At 41.4% G+C, this 26,441-nt stretch overlaps 1 long non-coding RNA gene and 1 other non-coding gene across 2 annotated transcripts in view; both read left to right on the forward strand.

The window, feature by feature from the left end:
• Positions 1-26,441, forward strand: part of LOC116578448 — a 129,549-nt gene that overhangs the window by 7,669 nt on the left and 95,439 nt on the right. The gene's annotated exons all lie outside the window — the stretch shown is intronic.
• On the forward strand, positions 139-241 carry LOC116578575. The gene has a single exon (XR_004280946.1). It is a non-coding gene; the product is annotated as a U6 spliceosomal RNA (small nuclear RNA).

The following is a 26,441-nucleotide window of genomic DNA, read 5'->3' on the forward strand; positions in this document are numbered from 1 at the left end:
GGTTTCAGTAGTTCCCCCGGAGCCAGTCTTTCTCTGTGACTCTGCTTTCCCCACCCAACCTCACTGGCTTCATTTTTTATCACTGCTACCATTTCTTCCCCAAAGGACTAAACCATCGTCCTGACTTCTGCCACCATTGATTGGTTTTGAAGTTTTATACTAAAATTGGAAGGACACAGAGAAGATTAGCATGGCTCCTGCACAGGGTGACACGCAAATTCGTGAAGTTTATGTAAATGAAATCATGCCATATATATTTAATGTCTACTTCCTTTTCCTACATTATATCGGTAGGAACCGTCTGTTTTGTTACACGTGTTTGCAGTTCATTTGTTTTCAGTGCTGTTTGTCTGCTATGAATGTATCACAACTCATAGCCCATCTGTCTCTTTTGCAATAGATGAAAATTTCAGTTTTTAACTGCGACTGCCAGAAACTTCTATATATTTTTTTTGAGTGGGCATGTAAACACATGTATCCTAGGAGGAGAATTGCTCAGTAAGAGGATTTGCATGTTCTCAGTGTTGGGAGATAATGCAAAACAGTGTTCCTACATGATTTGCGTGAATTTATCACCCCAGTGATAGACGGGACTTTGTTCCAGTGTCAGTTTTTTAAATGTCACTACTCTAGAGTTGTATTGTGATTACTTACCATGAAGTAATTTGATTTTCCCTGAAGGTGGGTGAATGGCCCTTTTCTATATTTATTGGCCATTTAAGTACCCTACTTTGTAAAGAAACTGTTTAAGTCTTATTTATTTATTTATTTATTTGAGAGGGGGTTGCACAAGCAGAGGGAGAGGTAGAGAATCCCAGGCTGAGTGCATGGAGTCTCATGACCCATGAGATGACAGCCTGAGCCAAAATCAAGAGTCAGACACTTAACTGCCTGAGCTGCCGAGGCTCCCCACCTGTTTAAATCTTTTGGCCATTTTTGGAGGTCATTTATGTTTTTCTTATTGATTTGAAGGTTTTTAAAATTATATATTCTGGATAAATCTTTTATCGGGTGTATGCATACAAATATTTTCTCTTCCTCTCCACATGCCTTTTTACTCTCTTATAGTATTTAACAGTGAATGGAAATTCTTAATTTTAATGTAATCCAGTTTATTATTGTTTTCTTTTGGAATTCATGTTTTAACATCTGGTTTAAGTCATCTAAAGCACTTATGATCCATCTCAAATATATTTTTATGCTTCGTATGAGATAGAGGTTGATGATGCTTTTTTTTTTTCATACTGATATGTTGACCCATACTGAGGTGTCGACACAACACCTGTTCAGTGAGAAGATCAGCCTTTCTTCACTGCTGTGAAGTGATACTTTTGTTAAAAATCCTGTTTCTCTCTCTCTCTGATGTGTATGTCTCTTTCTGTGTGTGTGTGTGTGTGTGTGTGTGTGTGTGTGTAATGCATGCATCTGTATTTCTTCCCTTCCATTGTATCATCTATCTTTGTGCCAGTACCATACTGTTTGACTTACTGTAGCTTTATGGTGCACATTGACATCTGATGGTGTAAATCCTCCAACCCTGTTCTTTTTCCTCAAGGCTGTTCTGACCTTTAACATCAGAATCACCTTGTTCATTACATGCACTCACACACACCTGCTGATATATTGCATACTGAATCTTTAGCTCAGTCTGGAGAGAATATACATATTCAGTATATAATATTAAACATTTAAGTTCATGAACATAGTATATCTCTGTTTTACTACTTAGACTGTCTAGAATTTCTCTCAATGATATTTTGTAATTTTCTGAGTTGCTTTTTACATTTTCTATTTGGTTTATTTTTAGAAACACCTGATGGTGTTTTTTTGGTGCTGTTATGTTACCGTACTGTTTAGTTTTTCTCATTTTCATTGCTGATGAATAGAAACACAGTGTGCTTTTGTATATTGAATTTTTGTCTAGGTATGTTTACTGTTTTTAATGGCATGTCTGCAGGTTCTTTTGGATCTCTTATACACACAGTCCTGCTGTCTGCAAATAATATTTCTTTTTGTTTTCGTATGCTGGCTAGGATCTTTCAGTAGATATTTCAATGTTCAGTAGAAATGGTGAGAGGGGACATCATTGTTTTGTTCCTAATATGGAGAGAAAACCTTTAAGTATTCTGTCATTAAGTATTATGTTTGGTGTAGATTCTCTTGTAGACACCTTTTGGCAGACTAAGAAAATTATGTTCCATTTCCAGTTTACTGCATTTTATTATGCTTGGCTCTTGAGACTTAACACATGGTTTTTCTGTATCTTTTCAGTTGATCAAATGATTTTTGAAGATTCCATTGATAGACTTTGAAATGTTAAATTGACACATTTGAGAGTCTGAATACGACCAGTTTTGCCGTGGTGTACTATTTTTATATTGTTGAATTTGACTTGCTACCCTTTTGTTTAGAACTTTTGCAGCTTTGCTCATGAGAGATCTTGGCCTGTGATTTCCTTACTTGTAGTTTCCTTGCCAGTTTTTTTGGTAATAAGATTATACTGGCCTCATAAAATCAGTTGGGAAGTGTTCCCTTTTTTGTTCTAGTCCCTGGAAGTTTTGCTTAAAATAGTTAATTTCTTCCTTAAATGTTCAGTGGATCTTGACAGTGAGCATCTAGGAGACTGGAGTTTTCTTTGTGGAGAGGTTTTAAATTATGGATTCAATTTCTTTAATAAATATAGGATTATTTAGATTTTCTATTTCTTCTTATGCCAGTTTGTAAATTGTATTTTTCTGGGAATTTGCCTTTGCTGAAATTTCAAATGTGTTTGCACAAAATTGTTCAAAAATATTCTCTTACCATTCTTGATTATTTGTAGGATCTGTAGTGATACACTTATTTGAGGTCCAGTATTGGAAATTTGTACCTTCTCTACTTTTGATACTTATATTTGCTGTATTGCTTCTTTGTTAGTTTTCATCTTTTCAAAGGAACAACTTTTGGCTTTCTTGATTTTATTACATTTGTTTTCTATTTCATCAGTTTTTTTGTCCTAGACATATTTTTTTCTACCTTTCTTGAATTTAATATGCTTTCTATTCCTATGTCCTTGTTTAAAAATTCCTTTTTATTTTTTAGTAGGCTCTGTGCCCAACATGCAGCTCAAATGCATGACCTGAGATCAAGAGTTGCATGCTTTACTGACTGAGCCAACCAGGCACCCCTACTCCTATCTCTGTGTCCTTGAGATAGGTACATAAGTCACTGGTTTTCAGCCCTTTTCTCTTCTGATATGTGTTTTCAAAGCTATGATTTCTAGCAAGGACTATTCAAGCAGCTGTCTATTCCTGACATGTTGAATCCTCACAGTGTTCTACTACAGGTATATCACAATTCCCATTCCTATTTCTTGATCCCTTAGTTATTCAGAAGAGTATTGCTTAATTTCCAAGCATGTAAGGTATTATCCTGCATCTTGTATATTGATTTCTAACATGATTCCACTAAACTCAGAGGACATATTTTGCATGGCTTCGGGTTTTTGGGATTCACGGGAACTTTCTCTAGGGGGTAAGAGATAGCATGAGGGTTAACTTTACAAAGTTCTGTGACAACTAGGAAAGATATGCATTCTGCACTTGTTGAATTCAGTGTTTTGTATATGTCAGTCAGGTTTTTCACATTTTCTATATTTTCACTTTTTAAATCTGTTTTATCAGTTGCTTAAAGAAGTGTATTTAAATTTCCCATTTTGATTGTGGACTTATTTTTCCTTTATTTTTTTGTTGTCATAGCAGCATTTTTCACTCCATTTTTTAAAATCAATTGTTAAATACACACACATTTATTTTACTCTTCCTCTTGCTTAGGGACAAAAACATACTTCCTTGATTTATAAGTATGTGAAGAAATGGTTCTTTCAGTGCTTTGTTCACAAGGTTCTTCCCCTCTTCTATGTTATTTTCATGTATTTTAACTTACACACATTTAAAATTGCACGGGCATTGTTGCTGTTGTGTTGCATACCAGAAATTCATTTAGACTTGCCCACATACATGCCCTTTCTGTTGGTCTGCATTTTGGGCTTTCCTCTGAGATTAGTTCCCTTTTGTCCTGAAGAACTCCCTTCAGTATTCCTTTTAAAAGAGTCCCGTTGATGGTGGTGATTTTAATATTCTTCATCTCATCTGTGGTTTTTTGGGGGAAGAATATTTTCACAGGGTGATCAGGTGGGGTGATCAGTTATTTTCTTTCAGCATTTAAAGGGTGATATTTGCTGGGAAAGGCAGTCTTGTATATGCACTTTCAGCCCCCACCAGCTGCGTCAGAGGAGGCCTGCAGCTTGGAATACTTCCCTACCAAGAGATAAAAAGCCTGCATGGCCCGTGCTGGGCTTGTTGCCTTGCGTGGGGCTGCTCTTTCACTCTCTGTGAGGCACATGTATCGTGTATGTGCGTATGATATCATATAAAGCCCGCCTGTACATCTCCCCTCTGCAGGAAGGGGACAGAGCTCCGTCTGCTGTGGCATAAGAGGGGCGTGTGTAGGCAAAGTGTCCTCTGTCACCTGCTGGGAGAGACCTCCTGGCCATGGGGCACTGATGCCCACTACTGAAGCTGGTCTTACTGTCTCTGCTCTACGTAAGCAAAGTGTTGTTCTGTCCAGGGCCTGGCAGCACTGTGTCCTTGGAGACTCTGCTACCAGGATGCAGAAGTGTTGGGAGGCTTCCCTGGTTTTGGTAATTGGTACCTGGTACTTTGTTCCCTTGGGATTGGTAAATGGAACAAGGTAATCTGTGCCACAGTAGTCTCTTGTCTTCTGACTTCTCCCTTTTCTGTTCAAAACTCATTTGTAAATCTTATTATTGATCCTATTCAGGAAAGGTGTTATCTTTCCCCTCTGTTGTTGGTTGTTGGCAGCTCTGCCTTGATATGCCAAGGTATGACATCCTTTGTTGTAATTTACTTGGACAGGATAGTCTTTCTTGAAATTGTGGCTTGTTGTCTTCAGTTTTCAAAATTTTCCTTTAATCACTTTTTTAAAAAAAGATTTTATTTATTTATTTGACAGATAGATCACAAGTAGGCAGAGGGGCAGGCAGAGAGAGGAAGGGAAGGAGGCTGAGCAGAGAGCCCAATACGGGTCTTGATCCAGGACCCCGGGATCATGACCTGAGCAGAAGGCAGAGGCTTTAACCCACTGAGCCACCCAGGCGCCCCCTTTAATCACTTTCTAAATAAAGTTGCAGATCCATTTCTTTCCTCTTTTCTTCTGGGATTTTGGTTACACATGTAGACTTTTTACCATGACCCACATGTCTCTCATACTCTTTTCTGTACTTTTTATTGCTTTTTCTTGTTGTGTCTCAAGGGGGGAGCACAGCTGTGTTTTTTCTTCAGCTGTGCTTTGCCTGCTGTGTTAAACTGACTTATTGAGTTAATGATTTCAGGTTTGATTTTTATAATTCTAGAGTTTACATTTGATTGTTTTCTTACAGATTTCAATTTTCTACTGAAGTACATCAACTTTCATATGTTTTACTGAATGTATTAATGTTAGTTATTTTAGAAGCCATAGCTGATATTTCTGAGGCATTATGCGACTCCGTTTCTGTTATCTTTTTTCCCTCTTGGTCTTCGTCCTTGAGTCCTGTGTCCTCTCATTTATGTTATTTTTTTGACTGATTGGTAGATATTGTATATGAAAAATTACACAAGATCTTTGCCCTTTTCCCCAGCCGATTAGGTTTTTAGCTTTTCATCCCAGTGATGCTTATAAAGTAGCTAATATCTTGAGCCCTTTTACTCCCTGTGATTTTGGCTCATCACTTTGGTAGCTCTTGGAATCCTTTAAACAGATTACATCCCCCCCCCTGCCCCCCCCCTCCCAAATCTAGTAATTCTAGTTGTTATCAGGGGCAGATACAAGGGAACTTGTCCTAGTCAGAAGCAGAAATCTTTCTAAAAGTTTTCATCTTTGAGTTATCAGACCCTTTTTTGGTGGACATTTTAGACTTCTAGAACCATGAGCCTTCTGTACATATCTCCACTTCCTTGTTCTAGAAGCCCCTGGAGGTTACATATGATAGATAAGAGTATGCTTGTTCCCCTGTCTTACACAGTTCATCAGCCATCTTTTTAGGGATAATTTCAAAAATACTTCTGTTGGAAATTTCTCCCAACCTTGAGTCTTTAAAGGATGTGGTTTTCAGTCTTCCACAACAGGAAAGGAATTATTTATATTTAACAAATTTCTTTGTAGTTTTAAAAATTTCTACTAATGGAGACAAGTGGCCACTCTCATAATACTCTGTGAGGCAGGAAATAACAGGTTGACAGAAAAGTTCTGTCACATAGATTTCTGTAGAACTGTCGAAAGAGAGCAGGTTTTTCTGAAACTGGTCTTTTGACTTTGTCATGCCCTATTTAGGCTCGATTTTGAGTTTGGGTTTATTTGTGCAAATATATCAGACTCCCTATCTTTTTTATGTCTCTGTAAAAATGGATTCTTGTTGTATAGGATCATAATCATTAATTGGATAGGTTACAAAAGACAAGAGCATTTCCAGGGGCAGTGCACAGCCCACCATTCTGGTGATTAAGTCGGGGGTACTGGTCTTGTGAGTGGTGAGGATTAGGGGTGAGTTCCCTAAATAGTGATTAAGTTTAGAGAATTAGTTTTAAATTATTAGAACATTGTTTCCTTAAGTATTTCATAGATTCTGCTTTTATGATTGACATGATTCTTAGGTTAAATGTCAAGGGTATGTGGGATGCGGTGCCAGGGCAGGGAAGGGCTCCTGGATTTGACAACAGAGTTAAACAGCCAAGTTTATTTACTGGGTCACTTCTCAGGGAAGTTTGTTTTTTTAAAATATGCATTGTGATTCTCCAGGATATGAAAGGGAGAAAAAAGAATGCAGCATTTCTTAAGTGAATCTAAACTCTGTCTGGCCTTGACTTTCTTATTGCTTCAAAGGACCTTCACATACTTTTAAAAAAATAAGGCATAGGTTTAGTGATGATGCTGGCATTGGCAGGAAGGGAGTGTTGAACAAGATAGGCCCAAATGAGATGATAAATTTCTCTTTTTTCCATTCCTTATATTCATTGTTTTCATATTAAGCAATGTTTCTTGTTTGTGTTGGGGTCTTCTCTGGAATTAAGTTTAAGACCTTGGCAGGAAAGTTTCTATAGAAACTAAGCAACCAGCCAAACAGAATGCTCAAAGCCTTACCCTTCCCTTGGAAGTCAAGTATAGGTGATGGGAAGGGGGCAGCACTGGCAGCTGCTCCTCCAGGGAAATCCCTTTGTTTGACCCTAGATACCTCTCGTATCTTTCATTTACTTCATAGCTTGGCTTCCCAGGCGTGACCGGCAGGTGAGGGCGTGCAATGATCTTGAGATATCTGGAGTCCCAAAAATCCTTCCTGTAGAGGCTGCATTCCAAGGCCAGATAATACCAAATTATAACCTCATGCCCATTCTCTTAGTCGAGAGCAGCCATAAGGGGGAAAAGAGGTTATGAAGAGTCAGGCTGGGGGCGAGGGAGATGGTTGTTAGTTGTGTAATTAATAAATCTCTTATAAAATACTATTCGATTAGGTCCCCTCTTTCTCATGAGACCACAACATCTACGAGTTACTAAATGTCTGTTACTAGCATGGGGTGTGTGTGTGTGTGTGTGTGTGTGTGTATTGGGAGGCTGGGGGAGGTAAGACCCCATATATAGTTCCCCTAGGTCCCTAGGTAGTAACTCCTTGTGGGTACTGGGAAGGGGGAGGAGGTCAGAGGGAATCTTGTATCCAATTTGGCAACAATAACGTAGCCACTTATTTAAGATAATGGGAAGAAAGGAAATTTTGGAGTGTGGGGAAGAAAAATGATAGTTAGTGACAGGGAGTAAATCCCATTGCACCAAACCCCACCCTAGCACTCTAGTCTGCTTTCCCTGTCACTCTGAGCAGAGCTACTCCAGTTAACTTTGGTGGCGATGGTGGGGGTGGGGGCCAGGCTGTTATTTGCCTTGACTCTTCCAAAGAAATTTCATAAATAGTTTGCTCAGTATGTCAGTCGTGCATCTGGGAAGCATAATGCGTTCTTGGCACCACAGTGCCCTGTGACGTTCATCCATTGCCTCTTGGAGAAAAAGAAGTGGGGGGATGCCATCTATTTAGAGTAATGGATATTTTGGTGTCTGTTATTTAGAAAGTTGTGATTGGGAACTCTCTTCAAGCTGAGATTATTTTTGTCCCCAAATAATCAAAGCCAGTTGTCTTTCAGGAGGTCGCAGGGTGGTGGCTGGTACACTTGGGTAGAACCAATTGTTGTCATGCGAATCATATCACCACGTTAGAGGAGAAGGGGTTTGGACAATGAAAATTGTCCCAGAGAAGTTTGGCCTTCTGGTTCTGATAATGTGTATGGCAGTGCTGGAAATGCAAATATACCTTCTCTGGGATAAACAAAGCTTCTTTGATGATATTTTTGTTGACTTTGGGGAAGGACAAATTAAAAGGGGTAAGTTGTAGTCCATGGAACCTAGGTTCTAATTACTTTTTTTCTCCCCTACCACTGAGTGCTTGTGGGATTTCTACAAGACTTTACCCCTCTTTATGATAGAGTTGCTTTTTTCTTCATCCAAGACATGGGAAGGAGAGTATATGCTCCAAAAATTGTGAAGATCAATTTTAAAGAGTAAAAACCCCCAGGACCCCGAATTTCTTCTTTCCTCTTCTTTTGTTGCTTACCATTGCTTTTGCACTCAACCTAATTATCATCATCATGACCATCACCTCGTAAGCCATCTTAATTGGCACTGGTATTAACTCTTATATCTTCACTCTGTCATTCTTCCCACATGCGATCAGCCGTCTCCCTGAAGCAAGTCCCTGGTGGTGGTCGGACTCCAGTCATCCACCTTCCCCTGGATGATCAGTGTCTTTGCCGCCCACCTCCGAGGTCTTTGCCGCCCACCTCCGAGGTCTTTGCCATCACATCCAGCCCCGCTTTGTTTCTGCGCTCCCATGATGCTGAGCTTCCCTTGTTTGCCATGTGTGCTCCTGAAGTCCTCCTTTCTGCACTTTTGCTCCTGGTCTCCCTGTTGTCAGAAGTGCTTCCCCCTTCATTCCTTTGTGTAAAATGCAACCAAACCTTTGCAGTGTAGTCAACATGCTACCTGCTTCCCCCAGAGACATTGTCTTTCTCTTCTAGCTTCCAGCAGTGCTTAGCCTGTTCCTTCTCCATATCACATCACAGTTTTTTTCTTACGGTAGAGTCTAAAATATGTACTTGATCTTCTTTACTGAGTTAGATCCTCCTTGAGGGCAAGGGTCATCTGGCCAACCCTTGCGATGTGCGTGTCTAGTACAGTGCAGTGCCGATTGGTGACTGGTATGTTTCCCTCTTGACTTTCTCCCACATATGTTTCCTGGGGAGAATTACATTAATTACTTTGTATTACTCTACTACTTTGTAAAGGATGTCATGGGCTCTGCATTGTTCTTAGCAAAAAATACCCTGCCGAGGACAGTTTTCCTGTATATAGACGGCAGGAATCCAACCAACCAGCTGCCGAATGCGTCTTAAGAGCCCCTTTGATGTGGAGCAGGAGGAGGACAGTTCTCTGGCTACTGCCCGCATGCCCCATCTCATCCCTCTGGTTCTCACCAGTCTGCTGGGCTTTCCAAAGAGCTGTCTGTCATTTCTCTCTGATCACATCCTCCTCATTGGGAGGTGCAACAGGCAGTATTATCAGCCCACGTGTGACAGGGGAAAAAGGCCACAGAAAAGCTTGAGTAATTTGTGTGGAGTTGCATGGCTTGTTGCTGGTAATGTCAGGGAAGGGTCTAAACACTCCTTAGTTTTTGTTCCATGGATTTCTCCTAGACCAGCCAGTGATTTCCAGACTTCTGTCATTTATTTTTGTACTGTGTCATTTATTATTATTATTATTTTTTTTTACTGTGTCTCTGTGATACTCCCTCTTTGGCTTGCTGTTGCCTTTAGGAGAATAAGTGGAACATCTAGAGAAGAATTCAGAGTAGGGTACAGTTAGTGATGGCCATCTCTCCTCAGAACAGTCAGAACTGCAGACTCAAGCCTGACCCCTTCTTTGCCCCTTCATCCTGCTCAGACACAGGGTAGGCAGGGTGGGAGGGGTGTTATGCAGAGCCCCATGAAGGGAAGGGGGAGGGAAGGCCAGTCATGGAGCTGGTGGCATCATCACTATATTCAGCTGCATTATGTGTCCTGCTCATCATCACGGTGTCAAAAACCACACCATCTGGAGAAATACCCTAGACTTCTCTAGCAGTTGAGTATCTGGGAAAGATTACAGCTGAGAGGCATGAGAGACCTGTGAGCAAATGGTCAGTTGTCATGGTTACTACATTATCCTTGTTTACTTTCTCGGCTTTAGAAAGATAATAAGAATAACTACCTTTCGAGATTTCCAAAAGAAGAAAAAATGTCTTCTCATGAGATCTATCACTTTTTCCATTCAACTGCATTGATTTCCAAGGAAGTTGAAATTCCCTGCCATAATGGAAAACCAGTATCACTTGGCCATAAATAGAAGATTTCCCGTAAGACAAGTATGGTACTTGTCCAGTATTGGTACAAAACTATGTCTTTCAATTCTGGGCCACAGAGTAGCAAAGGCCAATGAGCACCCGTGAGTGAGCAGAAGCAGAAACTGTGGGGAATCAAAGCCATGAGTGAGTGGAAACCAAGGTGAACTGAGAGCACATGATGAGGCTGTTGGCATATGGCACCAGGGTTGGTAGGAGCCGGTTTCCACAGGAAGAGAGCCACCTCAATGGCAGGACAGACAGGATAGGGTAACCAGTCCCTAAAGCTCTCTGGGTCAAGAAGCCTCTTCCAGTGCTCAGATTGCCTTTCACTTTCCAAGAGGTCTAGCCTTAATGAGCTGTCTGGGTTCTTGAGAAATTTTTTATCTCTTTATTTCTATTTTTGTACTTAGGCTAATAGGCTGTTGCTGGAGGCAGTTTGAGAGAGTTGCTGTTCTTTCAAAGTACATGAACCTGAGGCGATCGTAAAGATGATTCTGAGGTTAATTGGTAAAGTTAATGCAATTCCTGTTAAAGCAGGAAGGATTTTTTTTTTTTTTTCTTGACCTGACAAGTGATTTTAAAGTTTGGCGGGAACAATGAAAGACCAGATAATACAGGAACCAGTGAATGACAGGGCACATACAAACATTGCCAAACTTTAAAATGATTTATAGGAATAAGATAAAACTTGTGTGGAACAGGTACAAGAATGGACAGACCAGAGGAAAAGAATAGCGAGACCAGAATTTTGAATACAGTAATGGTAGTGTTTCACATCTGTAGGAAGAGACAGCTAGACATTTGTCTCTCCACTTCAGAAAATGCAAAGTACAGTTGACCCCCGAACAACTCTTACACATGGATTTTTTTTTAGATAAATACAATACTGTAAATGTGTTTTCTCTTCCTTATGCTTTTCTTAATAACGTTTTTCCTTAGCTTATTTTATGGTAATAATATAGTATATAATATGTATAACGTACAGAACATGGGTTCATTGACTTTATTTGTCAGTGAGGCTTCCAGTCAATAGTAAGCTAGTAGTAGTTAAGTTTCTAGGGAGTCCAAAGTTCTGTTTTCGACCATTGGTATCCCCTAACCCCACATTGTTCAAGGGGTCAGCTATTATCTGTAGCTCAAACCACATACCAAACAAACTCCAGAATGATGAAAGTACTAATGTAAAATGAAACCACAAAAGATACAAGTAAAAATATAAGAGAATCTAATCCTGAGGTTGTGGAATTGCCTTCCTGTCCCTGATGCAGGGGCAGCTTTGGTAGGAGTGTGAGCCCGGCAGTCCTATAGACCCCACACTTGATTTAATGTTCCATTGCCACCATCTTGAAATTCTCAGTGTCTCATTTTCATTTTGCAGTGGGTCTTGCAAATTATGTAGCTGGTCCTGCCTATTTGCAGAGGTAGAAAGTAAATGGCCAAAGGTCGAAATATAAAGTGAAGCACTTCTGTAGATCTAAAACATCATGTGTCACGTTAAAATGTCATGGCACAGTTTTGGGAGATGCTTTGGCGATGCCTGTCTCCCCAAAGCCCAGCACCCTTCAGAGAACCACTGGCTGCAAGCTGCTGTAAGCCTTTTCTTGGATCGAAGGGTTGGAAAATTGGGCTATGTGATTTGTTGGACACATGTTTACATGGAGGGCTTGCAGAGTCCTACAGATTTCATGACTCCAAGACGTTAACTGACTTCCAAGTTTTATATATTTGAATGTTTAAAAAATAAATTTGGCTCAAAGATAAAAGGGCTGGAAATAATTTCCATGTCTTCATTTGTGTGCTTCAGATACTACTACTGACGTTTTATAAATATTCTAAACCTTTCCTCACCTTCTATATGTCAAGATAAAAAAGGACATTTTAGATAATAGCGGGGTCATGGGTGGTGCCTCTCTCTTGACTGGGGACTGACGACCCCCTGATGATACTGAGTGATGGACACTGGACCCTGTAGACAGCAGTGTTTTCCAGAGTATCCAGCAAGATTCGAATGAATCTTCGTTCAGTGGTCATACAATTTACTGGTGTCAGGCTTTCTTTCACCCCCAAATCTTCCTGTGCCACAACCTTCCTCTCCTACTGCCTCCAGTCCTGGGATTTATACCTCACCATTCAGCACAGACTCCCTCTGCTCCCCGCCCTGACTCTGATTCCTTATCCAGCTCAGTATCCTTCCCTCTCCAGGGCCCCTTCTCTTCTCTGCCTTTATCATGACCAGTGGAAGCACATTGGAGATTTTTAACCTTTTTTGGATAATGGGTGGCTCTGAAAAATCTCGTAAAATTGTGGATCCTCTGTAGGTCCATATGCAATGTTTGCAGGTTAATACTCTTGAAGCCCACCCATGGATCACAGCTTGGGAGATCCTGCTGTCTGCGCTGTACCTCCTCCGCCGAGTTCCTTCCCTCCTCCAGCCTTAACTGAATTGCTTTTTCTTTGTGACATATACCACTCCCCATAAAGAAGGTCCTCCCTTATGGAAACCCTGGATTGAATGGAGTTCATTTCTCTCCTAATTTAATTCCATCGTGGTCACAGAACATACTTGATTGATGTTAATCCTATTAAATTTATTGAGGTTTGTTTTGTGGGTTATCGTATATGGTCTGTACTGGAGAATGTTCTACGTGCTCTTGAGAATATTACGTAGATTACGACTGGCGAGTGGAGTCACCTAGAGGTCTCTGTTAGGTCTAGATGTTTTATAGCGTTCAGTTTGTCGGTGTCTCTGTTGATCTTCTGTCTAGTTATTCTGTCTGTTATTATAAGGCAGATATTGAAGTGTCCAGTTATTTTTCTTGAATTGTGTATTTGTCCCCACAATTCTGTCAGTTTTTGCTTCGAGTATTTTGGGGGGTTCAGTTGTGAGGTGCGTATATGCTCCTCATTGTGCCTTTTTGATGGGTTAACCCTTTCATCATTGTATAGAATAGTCTCTGGTAACATTTTTGTCGTTTGTTTTAAACTCTGTTTTGTTTGATATTAGCATGGCTCTCTCAGAGTTCCTGTTTTCTAGCGGGACACCTTAATTCTTTTTGTGCTTTTTAATTTTTATTTATTTTTATTTATATATTTTTTCCTTTCATACTTTTTTTAACTAGTGTGAGTTATTTTCTTAATGGTTGCTCTGGGGCTCACAGTATACTTCTTCTCAGAATTGACTCCAGATTTACTATAAATTTCAACAAAATGGAGAAACTTTATTTCTATATAGCTCTATTTTCTCCTCTCCCTTTTCAGTGTTGTTATTATCCTACCTATTGTGTCTGTGTTACCAACCCAACAGTACATCATTATGATTGTCACTTATAAAAAAAATGTATTTGAAAGAAGTGAGAAAAAGAGCACAGATATATTTATTGTTTATTTTATTAACTTTATTTACAATTTCTGCTTCTCTTCATCCTCCCCCCCACCATGAATTCCAGTTACTTATTCCATTCCATTCCATTGTTCCCTTCCTGGGACAGAAGAAAACTGTCTTCTTAAATTTTGCTCCTGACATTTTAAAAATAGTGCTAAACCAAAGCTACTCAAAATTCTGGACTCTTTGGAAGTCCTTCATCTATTCAAATGACTCTTTTACTATCCTTGCTGGTGATGGTCCCCTGAAGTCAGAGTCACTTTCCTCAAGGAGTTCCTCCCTTGGCTTCACCTTCTTCTGTGCTATCTTTCTTGGTAACATTCAGGAACGCATTGTCATCGTTCCAGGTGTCTGGGCTAACCATGCCTCAATCTCTTCATTTCCCACTTTTTGTGTCCTCTGTGGAAGCCATACTTGGGACTGTATTATTATTTAAAGTTGCTTCCCTGATAAAAATGTAAGCACTCAACATGGGTTTTCTGATCACCACAGCCTCTTCCTGTCCACCCCTCGTTGAAGCCCACTGAGCCTGTTCTTTCTTCTTGTAATTTTTCACCCTCCTTCCCTAGTCTTCCCCAGTCCTCTAAGTGTGACACACCCTCTCTGGATTGAGGTGCTTTCTTTCCATTGTAAGTCAGTGTACAGTGTTCTTTCTTCCTGTTGGTGCACTGAATCTTTTCCCCTTGTTACTATAATTTTATTTCTTTTTTACTAATCCCTGAACCTGAGCCTCTACAGCTTACTTGTAGCAATCTCTATGGTGGACATTTGTTGGGTTTTTGATGGCCTAGAACTCCTTCAGTTTGCTTTTGTTTGGGTAACTCTCAGACCCATGTGCTCTTGCAGTGGAGTTGACTCCATCTCGGCTCTAGAGGTGGACAGTACATTCAGACATAATGACAGAATCTCGGTCCCCTGGCCACAATGGTTGGTTTAGGGATGGGTAACAAAAACCAGAGACAATGAGATGCAATGAGAATGGTGCTGGGTCTGTTGGGAGAGAGACACAAGCTTGGGAATGGAAACCATCCTCATGTGGGATCTGCAGAAGGCAGGGCCAAGGGAGAGGGAAATAATGAGTTGATCAACCCACACCTGAAGCTAGGAGAGTTCCTGGCATTTCTGTTACAAGACTCTTAGTGTTCTAGATCCAACACCATGAACAGTATGAAAGTGGCTGTTCATCCCCTCCCCCAGTGACAAGCCCCTCTCAGACACCAGTAGGATGTTCAGGAATTCAGTTCAATTTAACTCAGTTCTAATATTATCTACCCATCAGATTCCATACGTTCAGGGTTCAGTCCTACAAGACGCCCCCCACCCAGGCCATTCATAAGCTCCAAGCTATTACCTGTGCTTCTGGCTAAATAATGGAGTTCCCTATGATCTCCTCCTCATGTCTGATGAATTTGCTAGAGTGACACACAGATCTCAGGCAGACAAGTATTATATTTACCAGTTTATTAAATAATATAAATCAATAGCCAGATGAAAGAGACACATAGGGTGAGGTCTAGAACAAAGGAGTTTCTGCTCTCTTGGAGCTTGAGGCCTGGCATGGTGGCATGTAGGACTCTTCTGGTTCCCCATATTTGGAAATGTTCCGACAGAAGAACCAAAAAGCTGTCCTCTTTGATTTTTATGGAGGCTCTATTACATAATCCTGATTGACTAAGTCATTGGCCATTGAGTGATTTAATCAGAGGTTGAGGGTGGGATTAAAAGTTCCCAACCACATGGTTGATCCTCCCGGCAACCAGCTCCCACACTTAGGTGGGGTCCACACACCTTCATTTATAATAAGACACGACTTCGCCTTTATGGCTTTGAAATGCTTTCAGAAACTAAAAACGAAGACCAACTATATCTGAGAAATATATTTTTGTCAATTGAATGACCAGATATAGATTTCTTTTAAATCATCATATATCAGAGACCAGTACCTTTTATTTATTTATTTACTTATTTATTGTTCTTTTTGTTTTGACTAGTTTGAATTAGATTTCTGACTTTTGCCACTAAAAGAATGATAACTGATAAGATCTCCCTTCTTTACAGCTGGACATTTTAGGAAATAACAAAAGCACAACATATAGATAAGTTAACAGTCTTTTGATTCTCATAGTGATCTGAAGTCTTCAGGCAGCCTTTCTCCCCATCATATGCCAGTGGAGATAACAGGCAAAGGACAGTCAGTTCACAAAAAACCACCATAGTACCACTAGCACACAGGAAAAAATTTAACATACTTTTTAATCAAGACATGGAAATAAAACCAAAATACACTGTATTCTTGCACATGAAATTGATAAAGTTGTGACCAAATAATTCTCAGTGTTATTGCCAAAAACCAGATGTTCTTAATAATTCTTTTTTTTTTAAAAAATATTTTATTTATTCATTTGACAGACAGAGATCAAAAGGCAGAGAAGCAGGCAGAGAGAGGAGGAAGCAGGCTCCCTGGTGAGCAGAGAGCCTGATGCGGGGCTCGGTCCCAGGACCCTGGGATCATGACCTGAGCCGAAGGCAGAGGTTTTAACCCACTGAGCCACCCAGACGCTCCTATATTCTTAATAATTCTTCCTGGTATTGTGTATTACTAGAACTCTCCTGGGGGCAATTTGGCAATATAAATTTAAAGCCTGGGTATTTTGAATACCCTTTGATCCGGGTATTTCACTTGTAGAAATCATTAAGGTTGTTGCTCACAAAGATAAAACTACATTGTTCTTCTCTGCAGCACTGTATGCAAAAGCAAACCATTTAGAGCAAAAATATTCAAATGTATAAGAGGTTTTGGCTTGTAATTAGGAAGTGATTTTGTAGGTGTTTAAATTGGTTAAGAAATGCTACCTTTGATGGATTAAATAGTTCTCTAGGGCCAAATTCTTACCTATTTTAATTTACTTGAACTTTTAATTTTTATTTTTATTAATTTTTATTTATTTATTTTTTAAAAAGATTTTATTTACTCGACAGGGAGAGGCACATTGAGAGAGGGAACACAAGCAGGGAGAGTGGGAGAGGGAGAATCAGGCTTCCCACCAAGCAGGGACCCCGATGCGGGACTCGATTCCAGGACGCTGGGGTCATGACCTGAGTCGAAGACAGACACTTAACGACCGAGCCCCCCAGGCACCCCTACTTAAACTTTAAAAAAAAATCTTATTTATTTATGAGAGAGAGAAAACACAGGATGGGAGGGGCAGAGGGAGAGGGAGAAGCAGGCTCCCCGCTGAGCAGTGAGCCCGGTGGAGGCCTCCATCCCAGGACCCAGGATAATGACTTGAGCCTAAGGTAGATGCTTAACCGACTGAGCCACCAGCTGCCCCGAATTGAACTTTTTTTGAATGCCCATTATTTCAGGCCCAAGAGCCAGAGAAACAGTTCCCATCCTTGAGAACCTGCCAGTCCAGTGGAAGAAAACAAGCCCTGATGACGTATGTAAAAATGTTAAATGCTATAAAGCTAGATAATAGGCAGAGAGCATGAGGCAGAGGCTCATTCACACTGGTAGAACACTAGATGTCTTTATGGAGGAAAAGACATTCGAATTTAGCTCTGTAGGATGGCAGGACCCTAAAAGACCGTAAGGCTAGTGGTAGGTACAAGCCTGCCAATATTTCCCAGTAAAAACTTAAAAGAGGAGAAAGTGTGATAGGGAGCTCCTCATTGTGGCTGAGGCCACCCTCTGGACTTGGCTGTCTGCCCACTACCCTGGCCTCTGGAGAGCACTGGCCTGAACAGCTTGCCTGAGGCCCTAAGTGTGGTTGGCTCAGTGCTGTCATTCCTGGGAGTTCAGCCCTGTGGTCTGGGTGTGCTTTCCATCAGATTTATCTTTACAAAGAGGCAGGGACTAGGGAGACAGAATAGAAAACTGGGAAAATTCTCTCTGAATTCCTTCAAATGAAAGCCTGCTCAGATCTCCAGGGAGATTATATGCAAAAATCTTGGCTTTGCCTGGGCCTCTGTGAATGCCACGGGCTCTCTGGTGCAGTAGAAAAGGCCCATCACGGACACATGGAAAAATTTGTATCGGTGCATTGCTTCTCTCATGTTGCCTTGCATTTTGGATTAACACCCTTGGCTCAGAGATCCAAGACCACATAAAATACTAAGACCGATCACGGGCTTGCAGTGGTCTGGATAAGAGTGAAGTGACTCAGCAAAATCTGGATGAGGAAAACAAAAAGGGATGTGACTCAGCAAGTGCCATCTAGGGATTGCTCTGGAGACACTGAGGAGGGTCGCCTGGGGGGCTCAGTCCCTTAAGCAGCTGCCTTGGACTCAGGTCCTAATCCTGGGGTCCTGATCAAGCCCCACATTGGGCTCCCCGCTCATCAGGGAGCCTGTTTCTCCTTTGCCCTCTGCCCCTCCCCCACTGGTACGTGTGTGCTTGTGTTCTCTTTCTCTCTCTCTCAAATGAATAAATTAAAAATATTAAAAAAAAAAAAAAAAGACCCAGAGGAATTGCATAGGCATCAGTGCAGCACAGAGCAAGATGCCTGTGTTCTTGATCCTAGCAGTTTTGTTTCAATAACCTTGCAACAGAAGATCAGATATAGGACACAGTGAGATGTTGGCAGTCCAGCAAATGGCATTATAAAGTTAAATTTATCTAAGTGAGTAACACACTGTAGTCTAGAATCTGGCCTCAGGATCCTAATGTTGTGGGGACACTAAATGATCTTTGCCTAGGGGCTGATTTGCATTAATAGACCTTTTCGAGATCCATAGAGAAAAATAGAATGACACCTGTGGGTTTCAGCGACAGACTCGGTACCCCAAGATCATCCCCACTTCACTGCTTGCAGTTCCTTTTGCCTGACACACCTCCCCATGCTCCTTCCTTCCCAGAAGTCTTTGCACAGTTGGATCTTTCTCAGTGTTCAGTTTCAGCTTGTATTCTCAAGATGCCATTCTGCTGCAGAAAGTGCACCAAAACAGGGCCTAATGGCTCAAACACAGTGGAAGATACTGTTTGGTTCACGTAACAAGTGAGGGGCAGTCAAAGAAGTCAGTGGAAACACTGCCCTGTGGAGTCATCCAGAGACTCAGGACAACAGTGATCCTTCTAAGTGCAGACATGGTTTTCATGGTCGTTGTGAAACTTGTCATCATTCAGCTGGGAGGAAAGGGAGAAAAGATGAAGGCGCACGGGCAGGATGGAAGAGCAAAGGCTGGAAGTGAGCATGTCACTTGCACCCTCATTGCATTGCTTAGAATTCACCCCTAAGTTCAGAGGGAGCTTGGAAATGTATCCAAGCTGTGGTCCAAGGAAGAAGATGAAACCCTGATTTTTGTCAGCATTTTGTCAGCATCCTGCCATTGTTGTGTTCTGAGGGGCGCCATTTTTACCTAGACTGTGTTATAAACAGTACCCTTGGAGTAATGTCACATGGTGACCCTGTTACTCTGTTCCTGGTACATAGAACAGTGAGTAGTGATAGCAGGTCATAGCAGGTGATTACTGTAATGTGGACCAGAAAGTCTCAGATTGCCATGGTTAGCATCTACTTTCCTTGTATGTGGGGTTTCAGGGGAAGCCACATTGTATACTGTGGTTTCTCTGGGTGTGGCCAGTTACTCCAGACTTTAATGGAAGCAGGATAAGATGGTTATGATGTTTCCATTCTTGTGATGGGTAAATTGTCCCAAAGTCTGGGTGGGTTGGGTCCCTGAGTCAGGGCACCCTTCCAAGCAGATAAGATTGGGGGATATGGGCTGCCAGAATTTTCCACCAGTACCTTTATCTTGTGCTCAACAGCTCAGTCACATCACGAGAACTATGTGTTGGGAGACCAGGCAAAAGTCTTGGCTCCACATAGTATGTGTTGTGATCTGGTATACAATAATTAATTAGTTTGTAATTTTAACAGCAAAATGGGTTTATTTGGCAATAACAGAGAATCGCAATTTGGGACAAGCAAGCTACGGCAGAACTGTGTGTAGGCAGGGCCCTGGTGTTGGGTGATTTCTGTTGTTGGATTCTTAGTTTGATCCATCAAGGGGGGGGTCTCACCCAACCCAAGTGAGGCCCATAGTTAGTGCTTATGTCATACTTTATCAGTCACAGTGCAGGTGCTCATCAAATATGCCATTTGCTCCTCACAACAATGTTGGAAGATAAGACAACTATCAGGGCCCCCTAGTTTACAGATAAACTCCGAGGAGTGTCACTTGCCTCAGTTCACACAGGAAAGGAACGCCACTGAGATCCTATTTTCTTACTTGTATCTTCCACTATCTTCTGCCCTGGCTCCTTAGCCACAATGTAAAGACAGGCATCAGTCACCCCTTGTTTGATTAAAACAGCAACAAACAAACTCACCCCTTGTTCCTGTCCCCCCACTTAACTTCTGCTAACCACCTCAGGATTCCTGGCCTTTTCTTGGTGTCTCAGCTTCTCTAATAGGACATCCTTGTTTTATAAACATGTAAGAGATGTATGTGATGTAAATAATGTGATATTAATGTATTGATATAAATGTGCAGACACATACGTATATCAAGTTAAGAAAAATAATACTAAATATTCCACTTATTCCATTTAAAAAAACAGTGAACAGTGTGATACTGTGATTTATAATTAATAAATATATATATTTGGTCTTGTCCCCATTTCTGGCACAGAGCTCCTAAAACAATTGGAATTTCCTAATTGATGAGAGCTATAAAGGTGCCAGAGGGACCAACCACGTGATTAAAGGTTTGGATTTTCTGTCCCATCCTCTACTCCACCCCCAGACCTCCCAATCCTGACCTCCAGGGACAGAGAAAAGGGCTGGAGATTGAATTGATTGCTAATAGCTAGTGATCTAACCAATCATGTCTATGTAATGAAGACTATAAAAACCTAGAAGAAGGGTTCTGAGAGTTTCTGGGTTGGTGCACATGTGGGGGTTTGGAAACTGGTGGACACAGAAAGCATGGAGGATCCACACCCTTTTTCAGCACCTGCCCCCCCTTCCATCTGGCTGTTCCTGAGTTGTATCTTTTTATACTGAATGGATAATCTAGTAAGTAAAATATTTCTCAGAGTTCTGTGAACCATTCTTGAAAATTTATCAAGCCCAAGAAGGAGGAAGAAAGAAAGAAAAGAGGCTTAAATGTTAGAAAGGAGGAATCAGAATTGCCATTGATTTGTAGGTAACTTATAGGATACCCAAGCAGATAATGGAAGATAGTTATATTTGTGGAAGGGGTCCAGTTAAAAAATAACAATAAAAAAAATGAGTAGCTTTTGTATAGGTCAGCAGTAAACCTTAAATAATTTCATTCTCAACAGCAAACAAAAAATATTCTAGAATTAAATTTAAGGAAGCAGTGTCCAGGGTAGACACAAAAAAAGACTACACATTATAAAGTGACATGAAAGATTTCATTCCACTGAGAGAGATCACATTTCTGGAAGGAAGGTATGATATCACTGGTCTACCTTCAATTGACCAGTATGTTTAATGTAATTCTTGGAATTCTCATATTTTTTAGGGGTTGACAAAATAGCCAGAATACTTCAAAAGAGAACAAGTGAACAAAACTGCACTAACAGAAGTGAAAATATGTTGCAGATCTAGATAAGTAAAAGTGAGTGGAAATGGCAATGGGTCAGTTGAAGAAGGTTAGGAGTTTAGTATGTGATTATGTCATAAAACGTCATAGGTTATCTGTGGTGATGGAACAGTTATTAAAGTGATATAATTACTATTTCATATCTCAGAATAAGGTAAGTTTCACATGGCTTTTAAGTTTCACTATAAAGAATGCTAAGGATTTATCTCAACGGAGATATCCATGATGCAGACTGAAATTTATCTGTATGGATGATCCATGGAGCAGTTCTTAGAACAGTGAAAATCTACCAGTTAACTCCAGCATTAAGGTGTGGATGAAGAAATCAGAGAAAAAAAAGTATCCATGGAATGGAATAGTATATAGCCATTATGTTATATATATTTATATATGCATGTTTTTATGTATATATCTATTTTATTATTTTTTTAATATTTTATTCCTTTTTGAGAGAGAGCTTGCACATATGGGGGGAGGGACAGAGGGAGAAAGAGAAGGACAAGCAGACTCCTACAGAGCAGGGCTTGATCATGATCCCTGGTATCATGACCTGAGCTGAAGGCAGATGCTTAACTGGCTGTGCCACCCAGTCGCCCCTGTATCTATTTTATTTTAATTCCAGTTAGTTACTCTACAGTGTTACATTAGTTTCAGGTGCACGATACAGTGCTTCAGCGATTCTATATCTTACTCAGTGCTCATCTTGGTAAGTGTGCTCTTCATCCCCACCCACTTTCCCCCTCGTAACCATGTGTTTGTTCTCTATAGTTAATGGTCTGGTTTTTGGCTTGTCCCTTTTTTAATCTGTTCATTTGTTTTGTTTTTTAAATTCCACATGTGAGTGAAATCATGTAGTCTTTGTCTTTCTCTGACTGACTTCACTTAGCATTATCCTGTCCAGCTCCCTCCATGTTGTTGCAAATGGCAGGATTTCATTCTTCTTTATGGCAGGGTAATATTCTATTGTAGACACACCACATTTTCTTTATCCATTCATCTGTCTGTGGACACTTGAGCTGCTTCCATAATGTGACTGTTGTGGATAATGCTGCAATAAACACAGGGATGCATGTATCCTTTTAAATTAGTGTTTTCATATTCTTTGGGTAATATGTTTATTAATATGGGGAAGTTTACCTTTTTATTAAGTACACCTTATGCCATTTGAAGATATATAAAAAACACTGCATGGCTCAGTCAGTTGAGCATGGGTCTTGGTTTTGGCTCAGGTCATGACCTCAGGGTCATGAGATCTAGTTCTGCATCAGGCACCATGCTTAGCATGGAGTCTGCTTGGCCCTCTCCCACCCCACTGCTTGCACATTCTCTCCCTCTTCAATAAACAAAATCTTTAAAAAATAATACTGGAAAGAACTCTATCGCCATGCTTACAATGTTCTCTTTCCTTCTTTCTTCTGCCCCCAGTGATTACTTCCTGTCCTCCCTTGCCCAGTTCTGATCCACATTTCCCTTAAGTTCATATGGACAACAGAGAGATGGACAATCAGTGATTCCTCCAGCATTCAGTCAGTCATTTTGCATTTTTAAGTGGAAGTATTTTGCATTTTTAAGTGGAAGTAATTTTCACATGCGGAGGCAGAATCTGAGTTACTTACAGGGAGGTTCGTTAGTTGAGTGCATCCAGAAAAGTGTTAAGCCTCTGTGGAATCAGACAAGCTATGTAGAGAGTTGGCCTTGATTATTTTTTTCTTATTCAGATTAAAGATGCCTGACAGGAAATGATTTGAAGGGCAGAATTATACCACCAGATCTTTGTGATGTTTGGACCAAGTTCTGACACTTGAATGTACACACTGATCACAGGAGGATTTTGTTAAAAGGCAGAGTCTGATTCAGGAGGCCTGGGTGAGGCCTGAGAGTCTGCATTTTTCTAAGTGAAGCTGGGCCACTTTGAGTGGGGATGGGTTAGACAATTCTGGTATCTTTTCAGCTTGGCTCTAAGTGATTTTCATTTTTACCGTGATCGTACGAAAAACAATCATATTTTTGTGTTCATATCCTTTCTTCTGGGGTCTGACCTGCTTGCTTTGCGTTCCTGGGAATGAGTTCTACCTGGGCTTTGAGTCAAGTGTGGGGTTAATGCTTCCTGCGTGCCAAGAGCAAATAGAGAATAAAAAATGCATGGAAAAAAGAATATTTTTTATCCTCGGCAAATACTTCAGTCAGATAAAACAGAAAATATCTTTATGAAACTATTAATAAATCCCCAAGACATCTCAAATTAAACAATGGCAAGAAATGTTATGTTTGTAGAAATACATAAAATTCATTTGAGGTCAGGACGTTTTATGGTGTCAGCCAATAAAGCAGATGGGAGATTCCACTCATTTGAATGGGCCTAGGATAAAGCTGTCAGTCCATGGAGCCAGGAGACTGGGAGTTCTGTTCTGACCCAGGTAACCGAGGGGTGATATGGTAGTCACCCTTCGTGGTCGGTCTGATCGCTAGGCTCTTGGATCCAGGACATGCTGTGGAGCGGACAAAACGAGGTAATGTGAGAGGCCCAGGGAGCAACAAATTACTGGAAGGGGCTCAGAGGGCAGAGTTCTGCAGACCCATGACTGAGGGGTGTTGCCTCAGTTAGGGACGTGCTGGCTCCTGTAACCAATAGACCCCCAGGTCATCCAGTGGTTCACATACAGTCAGTGTTTATCTCTCACTCATGTGACCATTCCAGGGGGTGGTTCCTAGTTGGTGGGTGGCTTCCTTTCACGTGATGATTTGGGGCACCAGGATAATTCCCTCTTGGCATCAGTGTAGCCCAGGCCACAGAGGAAGAGAACAGAGAGGAGGCACATCTCTTTCTTGCTTTTTTTTTTTCTTTCTTTTTGGTCCCAGATGTGGTCACATGATCAGCCCTCACTTTGCATCAGTGAGAACCCAGCCAGGGGGCCACATTAACTGCAAGAGAGCTTCTGGGAAATGGAGCTGGGCTGGATGCCAGAGGAAGAGGAGGCTGGTGCTTGGTCAGCATCTCTGTCAAAACTGGTACTTGAACGTGAACCAATGATGGTCTGAGCCCCCAACCCCAAAACCCAGACCGAGCTAGAGAGCCACAGTAGAAGCAGCCTTAGGTTTGGCTCGGTAAAAATGTTACATTTAATGAATTGGATGGTTGGGGTGCTGTGGGGATATTCCCAGAATAATTCTGGGGCAGGTACATTTTTAGATTTGGTTGCACAATAATTTATTCCCCCTGAGAAATTTTTGCTTGCAGTTCGGAGGATCCCCCATTGCATGGTGACGTGGCCTCAGACATCTAGATACTATAACTCATTTCCTTAAAAAGGAATCACTACACAAGTTTGAAGCAAATTCCATATACTTAGAACTCCCCAGACAGTGTCACGTGGCATACTGGGGTCCAGAGAAGGGGGACAGGGACCTTTCAGGACATCTCCTTAGCTCTTTGAGTGACAGGCGGGGCCCCGAGTAGCTGGGGCTCCTGGTTGCCTTGGTCTGCGGGAATTCCATTTCTTCCAACCCCTTGTGGTGTTAGTAGGTGTTTGCCTTGATGTGAAAATATTTGGGAAGCGTTTCTGTACGTGAAAGTATGCATGTTCCCCAACAACCTCACACATTTCCAGTCTCACAATTAGGTAACTCTTGCCTGCATTTTTCCTACCATAGGTCCTCAATAACAGATAGCATCACTTACTGAGAATAATGTCAAGCTCCAACCTCTCCTTCATTCAGCTGCTGCATCCTGGACACTGTTCCTGGCCCTGACTCTGATTTGACCTTTAAGGTCCTGCTGGCATCAAAAGATTTCACACTGTTTTGATTTTATTCTTAAAGCTGCTTGTATATGGTCTGTTTTTCTCCCTTAACTGTGGGTGCATTTTCCCATTAGACTAATAAAGGCTAAGTCAGAATGGATATTAATTGTCCCTTAATTACGCGCTCGTGTTCCCTGAGATGGCTGTGCATTTTCTTGGGAGGCTTATGGGTCAGACGCACAATATTTAGGGAGATGTATCGCTATCTTGCAAAGAAAAAAAATGAACCTCACTGACAGTGTTTTTCCAATCAGAAGAGAGGAATTTTCCAACTAAAACAAAGGGAAAACCTCTGTCTCTCGACAGGTAGATACTAAGTAAAATGAACACGCAGCTGCCAGGTTTTTACATTAAACACTTAGTTTCTGTTTAATGTTTTCTTTATCAAGATGCTCATACTTCATCAGACACACTCAGCTGTAGTCAAGAAGTTCCTCAGAACTGAGGGACTCAGGGCTTGCTTCTCTTCCAGGACCAAAGATGTTTAAACAACATTTAAACAAAACAAAACAAAACAAAAACTTAACAAGGATTTTTAAACAGAGATTTATAGCGGTTTCATCACGGGCTCATTCCGACAGAACTCTGCCCCGGGTGGCCAGCCCGAGCTGCCAAAGCCTGTGTGGCTTGCTCTCAGGCCTAGCCTCTCTGCGGATAGCAGCCAGCCTGGCTGAGGACACTCCAGCACGTGCTGCTTTGAGCCGCCCCGGGTCCTCTTTGGTACTCACGCCCCTTTGAAGATGCCAGAACAGTGAATACCGGTGTCGAGAGACAGCAGCTGCCATCACCGCTCTCCCCAGATACTTGCAGGAAGAAACGGCTTCAGGGAAACCCCAGATTGCAATATCTTAAGTCCTGTCAGCCAAGGATCTTCTGCAGAGATAGTGAAGTTTGCTGGTTAGGAGGCCACAAGACACTGTATTACAGTCGGGGGGAAGGCTAGAAGGTGCACACTAACCCCATGGAATTCTTACTTGCCCTCCTTTAGGGGGGCTTCAGGCACTAGCATGGGCCACCCAGCTCCCTTCCTTTCAGGCTGGACCCCAAGTAGCTCAGCTCTTTCTTTCTGGACCACAGATCTACCCTCTCTTCCAGGTCTCATCCGTCTCTCTGGGGTAGTCTAAATATTGACATAATGCTTCTCTCCCTCTTGACTAGGCCCTTCTTTATC

Source organism: Mustela erminea, chromosome 18, assembly GCF_009829155.1.
Source record: "Mustela erminea isolate mMusErm1 chromosome 18, mMusErm1.Pri, whole genome shotgun sequence".
NCBI classification, from domain to species: domain Eukaryota; kingdom Metazoa; phylum Chordata; class Mammalia; order Carnivora; family Mustelidae; genus Mustela; species Mustela erminea.